Source organism: Cupressus sempervirens, chromosome 7, assembly GCF_028749045.1.
Source record: "Cupressus sempervirens isolate cs-2001-9-10 chromosome 7, ASM2874904v1, whole genome shotgun sequence".
Classification (NCBI taxonomy): domain Eukaryota; kingdom Viridiplantae; phylum Streptophyta; class Pinopsida; order Cupressales; family Cupressaceae; genus Cupressus; species Cupressus sempervirens.
In genome coordinates, this window is record NC_143124.1 from 598,554,254 (window position 1) to 598,574,257 (window position 20,004).

General features: G+C 32.7%; 1 pseudogene; it reads left to right on the forward strand.

The window, feature by feature from the left end:
- The window catches only part of LOC149548156 (UDP-glucuronic acid decarboxylase 6-like), a 130,300-nt pseudogene that overhangs the window by 19,890 nt on the left and 90,406 nt on the right, over window positions 1-20,004 (forward strand).

Here is a 20,004-nt window from a genome sequence, read left to right on the forward strand (position 1 = left end):
ATCTTCCCCTATTTCCTCTACTTGATTTTCTTGTTCTTCTTTTTGCATGCTTATTTGCTTTTTTGTTTGTACTGTTCCTGATGCTGCTTTTCTTGTTTCTATCTCCTTCCTAGATTATTCTTTATCCTAATTGAACATATCCTTTCCGTCACTTGGTGTCTACCAAAATTTATAGCTCTTATTTTTTTCTTTTTTCTTGATAGTTATATTACTCCATTGTGCTAATTCTACTAGTGGGATACTTGGACTTTGTTCATTCTTCTTCATTGTTTGATCTTGATCTTGATTAATTTTTGTCTCTGCTTCAAATTCTCTTTGAATCCCTTTTTTTGACTGGTTGTTACAATTCTCTTCCTCTACTTGTTTAAATTGTCTATTACTACTGTTTGGTTTTTCCTCCTCTGCATCTATCTCAAAAATTCCCTTACCTTTTTGTATTGTGTGATTAGCCTCTACTATGATGCACTAGTCTTCCAAATCATTCTATAATAGCAAGATCTCATGAGTGAGCATTTTTAATCTTTTGATGTTGATCTCTATCTCATCTATTGAATCCATCTCTATTTTGTAGTCCTCACATTTACTATATTTTTCTTGTAAATGCTAATAATTTATGTTTATCATCCATCCATTATCTGCATCTTTTTTCCTTTCTGAGTCCTCCATTTGAGTCTCTTGTTTTATTTCTTCTTTCTTCACCTTTTTATTTATGTCCTTCTTTGGTATTCTTTTTGCCCTATTTTTCTCAAGTTTTCCATCCTTTTTCCTGCCTGTCCTTAGTAATTTCTCAATGTTAATTTTTATTGTATTATTATTAAAGTCAGTTCCTATAATATTATTTATTTCTCCTGTGTATTCAATGAATGTTAGTTTGTATATTGATCTATTTTTTATGATTTTCATATTTATGGAGTTATTTTGATTAGTTTTAACTAGAAATCTTATTTTACTTGTTTCATATTTATTTGATTCAGGACCTATTAATGTTCCCAAAGATTGACCTATTCTTTTAATAATGTGGTTTTCATTTAATTCTGATGGTATGTTTGCACATTCCATCCATTTGATTGCCTATTTATGATTGTTATCATTTTCATCGAAATGTGGCTTCCATGCTATGAAATCTATATGATGCCCTTTGTTATAATAGTTTGATAATTCTAAAAGTTTATTTCTAGATTCTATATCCAGACATTGTAGAAACCAATAATACTTAGTAAGGGGTATTATGTTACTTACCTTCGCTTGAGATATTTTCGCTAAATATCTTTCTAGATTAGCTCTGTATTTGTCCAAATTGTTCCAATGTGCATAGATGCCTTTTTCTACACATTCCTTCCATTTTGGTTCATTATATATGTTGTTGATGATTATAATATTGGTATAGCCTATTTCCACAGAGTTACTTTGTTTAGACTTTCTTCCATCACTCAGTTTGCTTGATATATTTTGCATCTTCTGATGGGATGTCATGTAAACTGATTGGGACCGTGCTTTGGTTCCCTTCTGAATTGATTTTGGATTTTTTGGTCTAGAATCATATGCTTCCTATTTATCAACAAGAGCCCATGCTCATGGCATGGAGTGACCTAGAGGTATATTATTGGGCTCAGATATCTGGGATGGCCGATTTGCATGCTTCTAGTCTTGGCTTTGCTTCAACAAATATTTTTGATTTATTATGCTGGGGTATTTAGTTTTTTTGAAAAATAGCTCTTGATTTTTGAGCCATTGGTTTATACCTTCACTCCCTTTGTTTAGTATTGAATTCTAGTTTCTATTTCTTCATCTTGGCTTCTTCTTTTTTCACCACGGTCTTCCATTTGTATTCATTCATGCTATTTTGTGGCTTATGAATTTCCACATTGCATTCTAAATGAAGCTGAATTAGGGTTTTGAATCCCATTGATTTTTTGGGTGTTCTACATTTTGGTTGATTCTCTTGGGACTTTACAGATGCTCCGAGCTGGTGGTTGACTAGGTTAGGATAATTACCCTTAGATTTAAGGAGAGGCCTATTTTTTGATATGAATGTTTCTTTTGATATCCGAACTTTGTGCCTTTTCACCATGCCTTGGAAATAATTTTCCTTCTATTCACCATCTGTGAGCGCTTGTAATTTGTTATTGATTGGAATGCAGGGGTACACCTGCCTTCCTCTCAGTACCTTTGCTAGTAATATTGCATTGTTCATGCAACCATTTTTAGTTGCTTTTCCTCTATCGTGGGAAGGTTTGTGATTTTCTCCAAGATTATTTTCATGATAGGCTACTTTCTCTGCTTTTTTTGCCATTTTTTTAAAGATATATTTTATTATTATAATTAATGATATTGACTTTAATAAAATTGTAATAATTTTATTTAACAATCAATAATTATTATTTTAATAATTTAAAAAATAATTACCCTTAAATGATTTTATAATATTTGACTTAAAATCAAATAAGGGTAATGGTGCATTTTATTCAAATATAAGATATGGGTTGATTTGTAAGGGTAAATTGTGAATCTTATCTACTTGAAACATACATTGAAACAAAAACTTCACCTTACTATTAACTCAAAACTATGTGCTTTCAAAATCAAACCAAATGACAAATTACATTGTTATCTATATGTTGTTTGTGCTTTGAGTTTTGGTTGACTAGAGTGTTGACCAGTCTTAGGACATTTACCAGAGGCTTGGGAGTTTTGTGTTTGTGATATTATGATGAATTGTTCCTAATCTTTTAAACTCAACCATGGTAATGTGTTTGGTATGCTCCATGATGAGTTTGGTTATATTGGTTGTTGTTGCTTTTAGTGTCCTTGTGGGATAATGAGATGAATGTTATATTTGACTTAACCTTTTTGAGTCTTTGATTAGTAATTTTGGGATACTTTCTAGTTTCTTGTAAAGAATTGATGAGTTATTGTGAATTATCTTTTGATATTTTCCAGTCACTTGTATAGGACTAAGGGAAATACTATGATTCTTTGATTTGTGATTTCATGAGCTTGGGGTAGGTTATTTATATGTAATGTTGAAAAGTGGCTTGCAATGGAGGCTAGGGCCCAAAGTGGTTGCTAAGATAACCCATTATAAGTTGTTTAATAAGTGAAAACACTACTCTAAATGGGAGTCTTTGTATGTTCTCACCCATGCCTCGAGTGCTAGTATAGACTAGGATGGGAGTAGAGAGAACACTTGATTGTGACAATGCATCATTGGTAAGCCTTGTCAGTACGAAAGGATACTAGTGTCACATAGAGTCACTAGGGGGTCATGGTCAAGTTAGACTGCCAAGATAACTCTAGCGTTGATTTGTGCGATGAGACTTGCACACTTGCATAGTAGATTCCCTATGTGTCTGTGTTTGCCTCTAAGTCTAGATGTCAAGTTATCTTGGAACCTTTGAGTTAGATTACTTTTGGGGTTTCCTTGACTTAGATATTACTTTTAATTTTTGGGATTGATATCCTATTTGGGACTTGAGACTATCTCCTCAACGTGGCTAGAGTGGACCTTTTTGGGTTACCACGTAGTCATGTGGTAGTGCTTTTTACTTTTACCATTGAGATCCATCCATTGATGTCATGATTGGAGTTCCTTATCTACATTTTCTTCATTCTATCTTTGTCTAATATGATGGATGGTTATATCTTTATGATGAATGATTTTACTTATTGTGTTATACCTTGTTTCATGCATCCAAAAATGATGATGTAATCTATTTTTATAAATGTATATTCTTTTATCCTTTCATACCCTATGACATGTACAGTGGATGATTTAGCATTCTGAATTTTATTGCCAAGTGGCATTTCGAACAAATGTATATTATTTAAATGGACTTGGACTTGTAATTATTCTTTCATGTGGATGTGGTATTTATTAGACTTGGTATTATTTAAATTTAAATGTGATTCAACGTCTTGAGATCCTTAAGGAATGTAATTTGTTATGTTTGCTTATGTATGATTGGATGTTATTACTTTTGCTACTTTAAGATTGATGTGTATGTTATTCTTTAAAAAAATAAAAAATATTTGGCAAACTTAGTTAAAACTTTAGGTTAATTTTTTTGGATCCCTTGGTGAGGCATTACATCTAGTATTAGAGCCAAGTTCTACACTGGGAGCTCTGGGCATATTGGAACACCATTAGTTGTTAACTAGATGAACTAAAAAAAATTTGAACTCTTATGTATATCTATCTCAAACTAAAACTTGAACTAGTTGAACTGAAACAAAACTTAAACTATTAGTTATATATTTTCAAACTTGAACATTTAGACTTCAAAACTGACTTATACATAAACCTAAAATTAGGCAAAACTGAAAATTGAACTTATACTATTTTCAAAACATGTGTCTTTTATCTATGCTACATATTAGTATGTCTTATGGTTATTATAACATCTTCTATCTTGGATATTATTGTAGGATGGTATCTGGGATGAGATCTTCTATTAGAGGTTGTAGCCTTAGTCATGGTAGAGGCTTTCGATGAGGCATAAACATCAATGTACATGAGTCTTTCCATGAAAGCCCTAATTAGAAAGAGAATAGGGAAGAGCATGTCAATGAGCATTAGGAAGAGAACCATAGAGAGCAACAGGTTGACTCAAAGGAGGTTGACCTGAGGAAAATGATGAAAACCATCATTGATCACCTATCTCCTATTCATGGTTAGGATGGAGCACATCAGGAAGGACATCAGCATAGACCTAGGTCCAGGAGCACTCAGAGGGATCGACAGAGATTGATTGTAGCTGCTTAGATGAAGGACCTTCAAAGGTCCAAGGTCAAGCCCTTTAATGGGCATGGTTCAGGTTATGTAGCCGAGCAATGGTTTATTGCTCTTGATAGGGTTTTTTCTATTTAGAACTTTGACACTAATGTCAAAGCGACGTTTGCTATTACCAACTTGGAACTCTTTGGAGCCACTTGGTGGACTATCAAAGAGAAGAAGCTAGGCATAAACATGAATAATGTCACATGGGAGTTATTTGTGGAAAACTTCCATGAGTGATTCCTACCAGAGGAATGGAACCAACATAGAGCAGATGAATTCCACAACCTGAGATAGTTCACTATGACTATAGTAGAGCATGAGTGCAAATTCTATGAGATCATGCCCTATTCAAGAATTAGTAATAACCCAGTATAGTTGGCACATCATCTCATCAAAGGCTTAAACAACCATCTAGTTGGGGGTGTTAAGATATTTGAACCTAAAACCCTCAAAGATGCAGTACATCAAGCCATCCTTGTAGAGAAGAGTGTTAACCTAGGACATGGGGGTTTTGTGGGAGCACCTACAGTATTAGGACCTAAGGGTAACCACAACTTGGGTGGGAACAGGAAACCTCCTTTTCCTAAGGGGATCAAAACCAACAACAACCTTAGCAGATTGGATCATACCGTCAGGCACAAAGTGGTGGTGGTGGTTCTAACTCTAAGAACTATTGCAACACATAGTGCAATAGGAAAAATTAGAACACTCAGCCTACACAGTGCTGCAACCAATCTTTTGCTAGTAGGGATAGCCACCAGTGGTATATTCCCTTATGCAATATCCAAATATTTGAGTTGGAATTATTATTGCAATATCTTCTATTTTGTTGCTATATTGTTGTATCAAAAATTATAAAACCTCAAATATAAAAATAAAAAGAAGTCACTTCTTTAGCATAGATTGTTTGAGAGCCAATAGGGCTTATTACATCTATTATATCCTCTTTTATATTTTCAATCAAACATATAATATTTTTATTTCTTTTCCATGCACGATGGGATATAAACAACTCTACAGATTATTAAATACAATATCAATATTTGATGTAAACCCATCTAGCACCGTGATTTTTATTAAATATTCTAATTTATATAAAAATTAAAATGTTGAAGCTCAAATGTAACAACAAAATATGCTATAGAAGATATTAAACTATAAACATAATATTAGTAATTATTGGGGCATTAAGCAACATAAGGTGTGTGAAGCATGTATTATGGTTGTATGACTACAACTAGCTCTAAAAAGTTTCTGATAACAAAATGAAGCAATTTTGTAAGGTCTATCAACCTTCTAGGGTGTATAATGTGTGGATCAATGACATTGGAGTAGTTTAGGGACTTAAAATTGTCTCAACACCTTCAAGAAATGATTTAGTAATTGTGATACTACTATTAGGATTTTACTATGTATTTTTTTTTAGTCAAATATTTAATGACATGTGTTTCATGAGTAGTGGTTTACAAGAACCCACTTTCATGAGAATGAATGGAACACCTAGCACACATTGCATCTAGGTGATGCTCACAAGAGTGAAGCATTGAGACTTATTTGGAGGTTACCATCCATTACGACTCCAATTCAAGCACAATTAACCATAGAGTTTCCTCCAAGGCTAAGCCCACTTTACTTGGAACCTCATTTCCAATACCTTGAGAAAGTGTTGTGCCTTATGAAACATTCATTGGAATGCCCCTTAAAATCATTGATTGATAAATAGAAGATATTTTCTATTGGAAGTCAAATTGTGATATTGTTATTAAGGTTTAACTATGTAGTTTTTTGAGTCAATCTCATTGACCCATGCTTCATAAGTAGTGGTTCACAAGAACATGTTTTTGATAAGAATGAATGGAACACCTAGCACTCATTACATCTAAGGTGATTCTCACAAAGGTGAAGCATTGGGACACATTAGGATTTTGTCCATCCTAGTACTACTCTAGCTCAAGTGTGCTCAACCGCATATATTCCTTCATGATTAAGCCCACATTATAGGTAATCCATTTGAGTTGTTGTAGAAAATTTCTCATACTGATCAATGGTGAGATTAAGGGATTTTTATTGAATGTTCATAAAGCCCAACACTTGTTGAAAATTTTGCAAATGGAGTTGCAAGCAAGGTGAGCTTAATCTTGAAGAAAACTCCATGGTTAAGTTCACTAAAGTTGGAGTAGTACTAGGATGAGTGACCTACTAGAAAATTTTAGTGCTTTACTTTTGTGAGCATCACCTTGATGCAATGAGTGCTAAGTGCTCCATTCTTTTTTATGAGAGATGGGTTCTTGTAAACTACTAATGAAATATAGGTCAATGTTTTCAACTCAAAAAACTAAACAGTTGAGTCCTAATAGAAATATCACAATTTGACTTGAGTTATGGAAAATATATACTACTTATCATTTGATGAGATTAAGGAGCTTTATAATGAATGGTTCATAAGAAAAAACATTTTCTAAAGATTTTGCATATGAGTTTACAAGAAAAGTGGGCTTAACTATTGATGAAACTTCGTGGTTAAGTCTTGTAGAGTTGGAGTAGTACTAGGATGGGTGACCTCCTGAGAAGTCCTTTTGTTTCACTTCTACAAGCATCCAATGTAGAGAAAGGGTGGAGAGTACCAAAATAGTATCAATTAACCAATATTTAAAACATTAGAACATCCTTTGATGGGTTTTTTCTCAAAAGCCCTCAATTTCATATTATCCCTTCACAACAATTTTTTCAATCATAACCTCTTATGTAGATATCATGCAAAAATTATAAAAATATATTTATATTCCTATTGTTCAATTTGACAAGTAATCCACAATTTTTAGGTGTGGTTTCTTTGGAACAAATGACAAAAAACTAATTGTCCTAATCTTTGGGCCTAATTGTTTGAATAAACTTGGGGACATCACATTAGTGTTTTTTTCCGCAAACTTCATTGTAGATGTGATATAAAAATGTGAATAAAATTCTAGATATCCACTTTGTCTTTAAGAAACATATCTTAGAATTGAGGTAGGTTAATGTTGTGGTTTCACAATGCACACCCCATTTCGCTTAGAAATTGGGACCTCGTACTTTATTTTTTAGCATTCTAGATCCCTAGTCAAGGGTTTGAGTCTTTTTAGGGTTTTGCACAATGTTTTTAACTAAGTTGAGGTTTCTATCCAGAAACCCAAATTCCTAGAAACTGTGTTCTGAAGGAGAAAAGTCATTATTTTTGCATATGAAGATGCACACTAGTGCACCTAGCGCACCTCACCAGGTGCACTAGTGCACTACGTTACCTAAGGCACATAGGGGAAAGAACTTTCCTCTTGAAAGTGCATAGTTGCACACCTCCAAGAGGTGCACTAAGCCCTAGACCTATAAAGCCCAGGACCCCTGCTTCTTCCCTCATCACTTTTCTCCTCTTGCTCCGTCTCTTGCATCGCAACACCTCCTAAGGTGCACTTCTTTGCTCCACCTACACACAAAACATTAAACAACACCTAAGTGAAAGGTGTGTAGCTGCACACCCTTTTTTTGCATTAAATCTTTAAAAACTTAAAAAACTTTGAAAACTACACCTAGTTAAAGGTGTACAGTTGCGCACCTTCACTAATGATACATTGCTATAGAAAAAAGGTGGGCACTTAGCACACCCTATGAGGTGCACTAAGTGCACACTTTCATTTTTTAAAGTTTGTACAAGGTAAAAAGTGCACCTAGCACACCTTTGAGGTGCACTAGGTGTGCTCTTTTTTGCCTACCATGGTTAGAAATATGGTTTTTTGGTGTTTTTTAGCAATTTTAATGTTTTACATTTTGGGTCATTTTTTGGTCATAACTAGGGTTTGTTTAGGTTTTTTTTTTTTTGCCTTCTAGACTAATGTTTTCTTCTTTGTGAAGCTAAAAAGGCATCCTCAACTTGTTAGGGTCATAACTTTTGACCTAGAGCTCATAATTCATAATTGTTTACACCATTGGAAAGAAGAACTAAAAATCTAGTTTCAATTCCTAAAACAGGGAGCCTTTAGTTGCCCAATTAGAGGGACCGACAAAGGTTTCGACTTGAAATTTTGAGTAGAAGACCTCCGAAAAAACTACTTAAAAAAACCTAGGAAAAACTTGTAAAAAAGTATGAAAAAGTTCCAAACATTTGATTGGTTTGGATAAATCTGGAGCACTTGGTCTCTGAATGGGAAGGATCGGGCAATCAAAGAAAAGAAAGAATCAAGCAATTTACACTGAAGATCAAAGATACAGAGGTTGGATACATGAACCAGAATAGGTTCTTCATCTTATGCAACTATTTATGACAAGATTTAACACTGGTGCCTTGGGATTTTAGAAGCAGAAGGAGTTTAGGACTATGAAATTTTTGGCCATAAAGAGGGTATAAATCATCAAAAGAATCAAAGTAAGTACACAAAAGTGATCTAGAACCCCATTTGAGCAAAACCTAAAAATTGTTTTCAAAACTGAGAACTTTGATTTTTTGGTGAATTGAGCTTCCAAGGTGTGCAAGTGCACTTCTTCTAAGGTGCACCAATTTTTTTTGAAGAAGTCAGAGGTGCACCGATAGTTCCAAATTTAGATCTTTTCATGCATCGAAAATACATTTTGATAGCAGTTTAACTCCTACAAAAATCTAGTGAAGATGGAGCTTCTATTTTCAACACTCCCAGACACTCCTACATCATCTAATGGCTTTCTTATTCTTATTTTCTCATGATTTCTTTATTTTAAGACATGTAAAGGCTCATGCATCCAGTTAATAATATAAATAAGGATGGAGTCCTACTTAGCACCTGTTAGAGAGTTAGTTTGTACATAAATAGATTTATTTTATTAGTTTAGAAGCATATGTTTGCATAAAGAGATCTCTCACTCTCAACACAAATTGAGGAGACAATTTCTTATAAATTCAAGAATGTAATATGTATTTAAGGCTGCCATTATTTTGATGTAATAATATATGATATTGGTGTTCGCATTTGGAGTGTGGTGATTCTTGCCTAAGTGTGTTATATTATTTAAATGTATGTTCATGAAGTGTAATTGAGCCAATAGATTTATTGTATTGTTCTAGTTGTGTGATCTTTTAATTTTGGTGTTTGCTATGGGTCTACAAATTTTGCTGACATGGTTCGAGAAGAGATCACCATATTGTTCCTGCATAGCTTTTCATCTCACATAAGCACAATTTTTGTGGCCTTGCAATTTGATGAAAAGTGAAACATCTTACTATTATTGAATTCCCATTGATGATTGCACTAGTGGAATTAAGGAAGGACTGCTCCTATTTTCATTGGTTACCCACCGACCTTTTCAAAGGCTTAACTGGCAGACACATTGTTTCCATGGCTTATGTTCGTTAGGATTTTTCTTTCATGTTATTTTCTTAAACTTCTTGTTTCCCTACCTTTGTTATTTGATTTTATAAACACTTGGTTAATTTAGGAATTCATATAGTTGCATTGTTATACTGCATTCATCATAAAAATAGAAAATTGGAAAAATATAATTTTTTTTGTGTGTTTTATTCTTTTGAAATAGCAAGCAGATTCTACATCTTATCCAAATTGTTTCAAACCAAAAAAAACCTCCCCATGAACACTCACATTTATCTTCAACTGAGTGGATTCCAATAGGTCACAAGATCGCTTGGAACCTTGGAGTTGATCTTATATCGGCTTTTCAAGAGAGGTGTTCGAAAGGATTCTTGTCATTAAGCATCATGTAAAATGACAGCTCAACAGTTAATTTGTATGAAAAATCTTGAAAAAAATGACATATTTTCTCACTATTACCCTAACTATGGTTTCAAACTTGTCTGTAGTAAAATGAGCATAGATTTTTTGAAACATAATGAAATTGAGCAAGACCACTTGGAAATGAAAGTAGATTCATAGTACTATCTTTTCTAAATAATTTTATATCATTAAAATACGTAGTACTATCCATATAAATAGAAAGAATAACATGAGATATGAGAAAAGTACACAAATTGTGAACATAAACATGGCTTTAACCTTTTATCTTGATCTCTCATCCTCAAATTTGATATTGGATTACATATTCAAGTTTTCACAACCATTTGAAATTTCTCAACTAACCACAACTGCCTTTGTTAATAGTAGTGCCACTTTAACAAGATCTTTTTTGTGTTTTTGACAACTTTGCAACTTAACAATTTTGACAACTTTCTACTTAACTTCCCAAAATGGATCCAATTGAACAATAATGACATAAAATGACATTATTAAAATGTAATAGCATAAAAAATATTTTAAAAAATCTTAACTTTATACGCTTTGAAGCCTAATAAACCTAGGTGCTCCTTCACTGTATTCTCTAGAGAAGGAATTTCAGTTCCATTTCAAATGATGGTATGATTGTATTTCTCTTCTTCCAATAGTGTTGTATGTGGATATTTTCTCCATTCTTGGCCTAATCTATTTTAGGTGCCTTGATCTTCACACATGTGCCTTGTACTTTCTTTATCTACCACTTTTTGATGATCTTATTTCCAACTATAAAACTCCAAATTTCTATTTCCCTATCATATTCTTCATTACTATTTTCAATTTCTTAATATTTAATCATTTGACTACAATTTTCCAGCATATCTTTTATCTATAAAATCAGAAAATAGAACCATCACCTCTATTTTATTTGCAACATTTTCTTTACCATAATGTGCTATATTAGCATAACAATTTTCATACATTGCATTCACTTCTTTTTTATACTCATTTTCATTTACTACACTTGTAAACACATACTAACTCATTATTAGAAACTAAATTTTGAGTCTCTATGGACTTATATTCTTCATATTTTCCACTTTCTTGGATGACTTAGGCTCTTCTATCATCAAAAAAGATTCTTTATAGTTTGGTTCTATTTTTCTTGTTGTCTTCTTCTAGTCTGAATGATCTTGATGGGCCACTTACCTTGGCTCTTATTAGAAAATGCTAACCACTTTCTCAGTTTGATTTCTCAAGAAGCTATTGCATCTCAATTTCCATTTCCTCTTGGATTTATTTTAATTTTTTTAGGCTTTCTTCAAATACGTTGTCTCTTGGTCAATATCAATTTACTTTACCTTCACATCCCTTTTCTTTATCTCACTTCTTTATTCTTTTCTCTTGTTTCTTGATTGGGAACTCCTTACCTTGCATGTCTCCACAGAATAATCTTCTCAATGCTTCCATTCTTTTTCATGAAGCAAGTCTCTTTCATCTTGTATCGTCTTTCCTTTGTGACACCTCTCTTATGTTTCCTCCCTTCTTTACCACCTAGTCTTTTGGCATCCAAGTTCTTGCTTCAACTTGTAAAATGATAACACATAAACTTCAAAAATTATCTTTTAGAAATATTTAGGCTCTAGTACCTACTTAATGTAGAGTAGGGGTGGAGAGTACTAAAAAATATCAACCAAACAATCTTTGAAACATTAGAACATCCTCTAATAGGTTTTTTCTCACAAGCCGTCAATTTCCTAGTAGCATTTCAAATTTGGTATTTCAACTATAACCTCTTGTTTATACCTCATACACAAGAATAAAAGAATATTTAGATACACCCTTTTAGGTAATTTTACTTGTGAAGTTTACAGGTTTCGTTATTTTGGACTAAATAACTCTAAAATAGATTATCTTAGTCTCTAGGTTTAATTGTTTTAACAAATTTGGCATTAAAATATTATTATTTTTTGGCCATAACTTTCATTGTAGACATCATGTTGAAAATTCAAATACAATTCTAGATAGGCATTTGGGATTTATACAACATATGCTAGAATAAAGGTAGGCTACTTTGTAAAAAACCATTCAAAAAATTATGTGTTTGCTCATATTTGTTATCGTATTTAGGGTTTCATACAAGTTTGTAGTAAAATTGGCATAAATTTCTTGAAACATATTAAAATTCATCCATAAAAAAATGAATGAAAGGCACCTTGTATATCTTTCCAACAATACCTCATGGTCATACAAATTCCATATAGATTAGTTCCAAATGTTGCAATAGTACTATTACAAAAAATAATCTAGAAATTGTAGTCATTAAAATGCTTTTAGTCTACACAAAATATAACAAAATTGAGTGATACCACTTGAAAATGAAATTAGATTCATAGTATCATCTTCTCCAAATAGTTTTAGATCATTAAATGTGAAGTACAAGACATAAAAATCCAAAGAACAACCTACCATATGAGAAAAGTATAAAATTTGTGAACAAAAAATGGATGTCTTCTTTTTCCTTGATATCCCATCCTCAAATTTGATTTTGGAGTACATAAGTTTTTACAACCTTTTCTAAACTTTTCAATAGACCATAATTCCCTTTGTTATAATACTAATAACACTTCAACAAGATTTTTGCATTTTTGACAACTTTGTAACTTGACAATTTTGAAAACTTATGATAATTTCCTAAAATTGATCGAAGTGAATAGTAATGACATAAAATGACCTAAATAACATGTCATAACACCAATCAAAATCCCAAATTTATACTATCTAAAGCTTAATAAACCTAGGGTGATCCTGCACCATCACTTAGATGCAATGTGTGCTAAGTGTTTCATTCATCCTCATGAGAGATGGGTTCTTGTGAACAACTACTCATGAAATATGGGTCAATAAGTTTGACTTTAAAAAAAAAAAGTTGAGTCATAACAATAATATCACAATTTGACTTTATATGAAAAAATCTCCCACAGAGTTATCAATTTACCAATTTTCTTCTTGATTAATGAATGATCTTTAATTATTTAATTAATTCAATATCACTCTAAATTCAAAAATTAACATTTCCCTCATTTCTCATAAGTAAATAATTCTTTTCTATTTAATTATATAATATTCTCCCAATATTAGTTGAATAATTTCAAATTAGGAGTACAACAAAGGTAAATCACAATTTCAAATTACTAATCTGATTATCTTAACTCTACATCTAAAACATATAACACATAAGTGAATAATACCAATCAATCATAGAAGAAACACACATAAAACACTTATTTTTGTATGTGGAAACCCTTAGCTAGAGGGAGAAAACTATGTCGGGAATGACACCCACAAGCCTTCCACTGATGTAAAAGGGTTTTCCATGTTAGGAGATACAAGTGCCCTTTCTGGGGGTTCACCCTATTATGAGTGATTTGTACATTGTTAGGAGTACAACAAAGGTAAACCACAATTTCAAATTACTGATTTTATTATCTTAACTCTACTTTTGTAACATATAACATATAAGTAAATAATACCAATCAACCATAGAAGAAACACACATAACACATTTATTTTTGTATGTGGAAACTCCTAGCTAGAGGGAGAAAACCATGGTGGGGATGACACCCACAAGCCTTCCACTATAGTAAAAAGGTTTTCCATTTTAGCAGCTCCAAGTGCCCTTTCTAAGGGGTTCACCCTATTAGGATTGATTTGTACACAATTAGGCGTACAATAAAAGTAAACCACAATTTAAAATTATTGATCTCATTATCTTAACTCTACTTCTAAAACATAACATATAAGTTAATAATAACAATTAATCATAGAATAAACACACACAACACACTTATTTTTGTATGTGGAAACTATCATCTAGAAGGAGAGAATCATGGTGTGGATTACACCCACAAGCCTTCCCTTGTAGTAGAAAGGTTTTCCATGTTACAAGCTATAAGTGTCATTTCTGAGGGGTTCACCTTATTAGGAGTGATTTGTACACTATTGGGAATACAACAAAGATCTTCTAGAATCTAAATCAATAGAGGATTTAGAACTCCTTATGAGATTCCACCTTGTTAAAATATTTACAAAAAGAGGTTGGTTAAGGGCCACCTAGTTAAGGGATTTATCTCGCTACAACTGTTAGGAAACAATGAGTTGAATGATTTCTATATAAGTACCATTGTTTTCTTGTCAGATCCACTTTTCTCTCTTTACTTTGTATCTTTACACTATTTTATCTTTGCTTCACTCCTTAATCACAACTATTATAATCATGAAATCTCTTACCAAAAATTGAACTATTTTTCTTTACAAATAACAACATACAGATACTCAATATTTTTGTCTCTAAATCTTTTTTATCTATTCAAATTAAAAAAATTCTACACTCGTACCACATGTAATTCAAATATCCCTATGTACCTAATAGTTTTTTGATCACCACCTTGATCAACATTAGGTTTTCTTATGCAATTTCTAGATTGGTCAAATTATGTTTGACCTTCTCCAACTTCTTTGAGCATTATCTCTTCAAACTTTCTTCAATCACACAAATGTCAACTCATCACTTCTCTAATTTATTAACACACATCACAAAACCTTTGACTCTAACCATATCAATCATATCAATCACCAATAAAAAATATATCATTAGTATCTTAAGAACATAAGCCGTATATTCTACAGTCATCTTCTGACATGTAAAACCTTTCTTACCTATCAACTTTGTGTGTTACAATCACACACTTAGTCTATATACACATCACATAGTCTACACCTATGACCACTCTATTTTACTTGGATTGTTTTTTCATTGCCACCAAAATATCTATCTTATTGTTTCTTTGCATGCATATTGGTTATAACATTTACTTTTTCTACTCACTGATCACTCACCTTGCTTTACCAAAAAATCCTTATTTATGTTATGATTGTTTTGCCATCAATGAAAACCAAATACTTCACTACTTATGACTACACCTCTCTACAAAATGATCTTCTCATATCAATGCCAATAATATCTCCCTTTTGTTAATCTTAGATTGGTTCTCACAAGGTAGTGAAAAAAACATAGTCATAATCTAGTAGAATTATAGTGCAAGTTGAGCACATGTGTATGTTGAGGGATCATAGTGAGCTAAGAAATCCACGTAATTTGAGTGATCAAGTCATATCGAGCATAAGTTGTTAGCCATTACATTCTAAGCATTATGGATAGTTAGTTTTGAGTCACTCAAGTGTCGAGCTGACTATACATGATGAGTGATTTAGGTTTCGAGTAAACAAGAAGTACTATTGACCTATTCAAAAGTCAAGTTATAACATTAGAAGCATAGTGAAGGTCGAGCATCATAGAGTCTTCAAATGTCGAGTGAACAATTTTGAGCATAGTTGTTTGTAATGACACAAACTTCTATGTAAGCCATTTTTGGGCTGACATAATCATATCTTACAATTATGAAAGATAAGTATGGAGGTATATTGTGAATCCTTATGTAGTACACGCAACCAATCAAAAAAAGGCAAGCTTAAGGAAGCAATATGGATCAACCACAGTCGTTGATTCTTACCTAATCCATCCCCACCAATGTTTATTTAAGAAGGAAAACCCTAAAGAGTTTGTGTATGTGTTCGAAGAGATGAATGCTAAGTGCAAAGAAATCATTTCATGGTGGCTAAGATGGCTATGGCAGAGCTATGCATTGAAGAATTAGTTTGAGAAGAACAAAGTATAGAAGTAAAGGGATAGAGAAGACATATTTGATTAGGAGGATCAAGGTTTAATCAATAAAGAGAAAATCTGACATCAAGTAGAGAGGTGATAATCAAAGAATCATGATGCTAAATCATTCTAACAAGTGATATAGAGAAAATCTCTTAACTAAGTAGTACTAATAGGTTGTTGTAGATCTCTTAACTGAGTGCTTTTTTTATTATAAGTTTAAATCATCTAACAAGGTGAGACCTAACAGTCTTTGTAAGCCTTTAACAGGGCATACCTTTTATAGAGTAAATCATAGATTATGATCAAACACATTGTAGCCACAATAGGCCACACTTTACAACTACAATAGTGAAGATTAGTGGGTATCATTTCCACCTTAGTTTTAGCTTCTCATTGGAGGGTTTTTGTGTAACCAACTTACTGTGTTATGTGTTATTTACTTTATGTTATGGATGTGATGCATGTTATGTTATTTCAAATTACATGTCAAGTTATGAGATGGATGTTGGAAATATATTTTAGAGGAAAAATTTTTAAGTTTTACTTCACCCCCCCACCCTCTTAAAACTTACTTTCCAATTGTTATTTCCAATAATTGGTATCAGACCTTTGTTCTCTAGAATGAAAAGTTTTACAACTTTGGAGGTAAGATCTTGAAGATGAAAGTCTACAAGTTGGGAAAGACTATTAAGAACCAAAAGATTGAAATACAACTTGTCCTACATCAACTCAAGGAGCCAAGACATGAATTGCAACATTCATTGTAGAGGAAAAAGGAACTAGCTATTTAGCATAACAAAACTCAATATCAAGAAGAAGATAGTGCTAGATTGTTTGAGGATGGAAACTCAAGTGAGTTTGATGTAGTAGTTGCAGATCTAATAGAAAAGGACAATGCCCTAACTGAAGAGGTTAGAAATCTTAAGATAGAACAAGAAGTCTAATCAATATTACTATGTGAGGTGATTGAATAGAAAAAGAAAGTTGAGGAAGACAAATTCATGATTGAAGATAACAAAAGAACATTGAGAAACAAACTTGAAGAGAGGATATAAGATGTGCGAAAGCTTTTTAACATACAATTAGATACAATGAATCAATTGATGCTTGAAAACTATGAATTGAATGGAAAGGATATTGAGATCAAAACCCTAAAGTTACAAAATGATCAACTGAGAAACAAAGTGAGAGTAGAGAAGGAACTCATTGAAAGATTCAACAAACCAAGTGAAGCCATCAAACACTTTGAGAAATTGATGAAATCTCCAAGACCTAACAATGATATTGTTGGAGTGGGATACAAAAATAATGAGAAAGGAGAATCATCCAAAAGTGGTGAACAAAGTAATAACAAAGGTAAGAACTAAAAACCTACTTGTCATAATTGTGGAAAATTGGGTCATTCAACAAATGTTTGCAGGAGCAAAATTGTTAATCAAAAACTTAAGTAGAATTACAAAGGATACTACTATAATTGTAACAAACAAGGACATCAAGAAAATTAATGCAAGACTAAGACTATGAGCACTTAGAGATTTGAAGGTTACTGCTAAAATTGTTATAAGTATGGACACAAATCATATGAATGTAGATCTAAGGCCAAGTGAACATCAAACAAGCAGACAAAGTAACAACAAAATGAAAAATCTTATGATTGGGATTACAAGGTATAGTTGTCACTATTGTCAAGAATATGGACATGTTCCTAATAATTGCATTAGAACGCATTTAAGAGGAAACTACAATATATGGTTGAGTGAGACTACATGCTTTAGTTATCTCAAGACTGGTCATGTCAGTAGAAACTATCCAACTAGGTCACCAACACCGAGCAATAGAAATAATAAAGGCAAAAACAAGGTCAATGTTGAGAAGTTAAAAGTGTAGATTAACAAGACATGGAAAAATAAGGAAGAATGAAGTACATCAATCTCAGATGAGGTCACTTCATCCAATGGATCAAGTGATGACAATACCCTCAATGAGGCAATAAAAGGTATGTGTGGGACTGATATTTGAAAAACTATATTATACATTAGTTCCAAGAATCAAAGATCTAAAAAAATCATATATGCATGATTAAGATGCAATGTAGTGATTAAAATGTAGAGTAAATCTATAGTTTTGTTGTTTTCTATGTTCATGTCAAGCATAGAAGATTTCACTATTGTTGCCAAGAAAGGAAAGGAATAGTGGTTATTGTCAAGTTATGGAGACATGGTAGTAATTTTCAAACTCACAATGCTAATTGAGTGTATTGAAAGTCCTATTATAGTTGAGCTTACAATTGTGTAAGCACTAAGCATTTATTGCCAAATATAAAGGGTTATATAGTCAATTTTTGACTCATTTTCACTTACCAGAGTTTATAGAGTGCACAAAGAGCACAAAGGCAAATTGAAAAATTAGATTCTAGTGTTTGCGAACTAAATTCAACTACTACTCAAAATTGTTCATCAGATTTGAAAGGTATTTAGCTATTGTCGAGTTACATTATTTTATTTCTCACAAACTCGAGGTAATTAGAATGGTATCTACCTCTTCTACAAATGTTAGAAAAGAGGGGAAAGAGGTTTTCAATGTTTAATTGATAAGTAATGACATTAGACAACCCCATGTTTCATGCTATTCTCAAAATTTCTTACAAAGGAGATTCATCTGGTACATTATTTATGATACTACTAAAGGTTCTCATGATCCGAGATGTTAGATGTTGTTATACTGAGAAGATTGAAGAGGTAGAAGATATGGAGGTCATCAAGAAAGCTAAAATTGCATCATGCAAATTTGGTTTTTTACTTATTTGCATATTCTTTTATGTGCAAAACACCTTCCCTACCTTTGGCCAAGTTGCTTGGAAGATCAATTGGTCAATTGCACAACATAATTTAGAATTTATTGAGCATCTTGGAGGTAACTTTGAGTCAGTGATGACTAGTTATTTTGAGGATTTTAAGAAATCCATGAAGCAGAGATTGATGATTCTTGTATCCTTAGTGGAACAACATTATGATGATGTGTATTTTCTAGTAGATGTAGACCACACATGTGAAAGCAAAAATACCCAGGGCTAGATGGTTGAAACCCTTGCCATATGAGGTCAATGTGGATGAATCCTGTATAGGAATTACAACTTTATTAGCATAAGACATTGACAAGAGTGCAACCTCATTTGTAAACTATAAGGAAGCCAAATCTAAGATCACAATTGATTTGAAGACAACTACAGTTCTTAGAAAGAAGAAAAAATTGGTGAAGAAGCTGAAAGAGAGATTTGGTGAAGGAGGTGAAGAAGAAGAAGAAGAGGGAGAGGAAGAATAAGGCCGAGCCCCACTAGAATTAACACAAGGCTTAGGTGAAGATCAAGGTGATTATGTAGAAGATGTCAAGGGAGAAGAAGCTGAGGAAGCACCTAAAGAAAAGACCAAGAAGAGAAGAACTAAGGAGAAAACAATGGAGAAAGTAGAAAAGCCTATGAAGAAACCACAATAAAATCCAACTATACCTATAACTAGGTCAAGCACAAGGGAAGCCACTGTTAAGGATACTAAAGTGACAAATTCTAAAGGAAAGTGAGAAGTTGATACAATAGAGTCAAGTGAGCTTGCCAAGAAGACTTACAAAATATTGAGGAGGAAAAGAACACCTCAAAAGGATTTAGATGAGGAAAAGACTAAGTTAGATGACTTGAGCCAATACAAGGTGGTAAGCCACAATCCATCTTCTGATATTGATAATTTGTGTGAAAAAATTACCATAAATGCAGATTTATC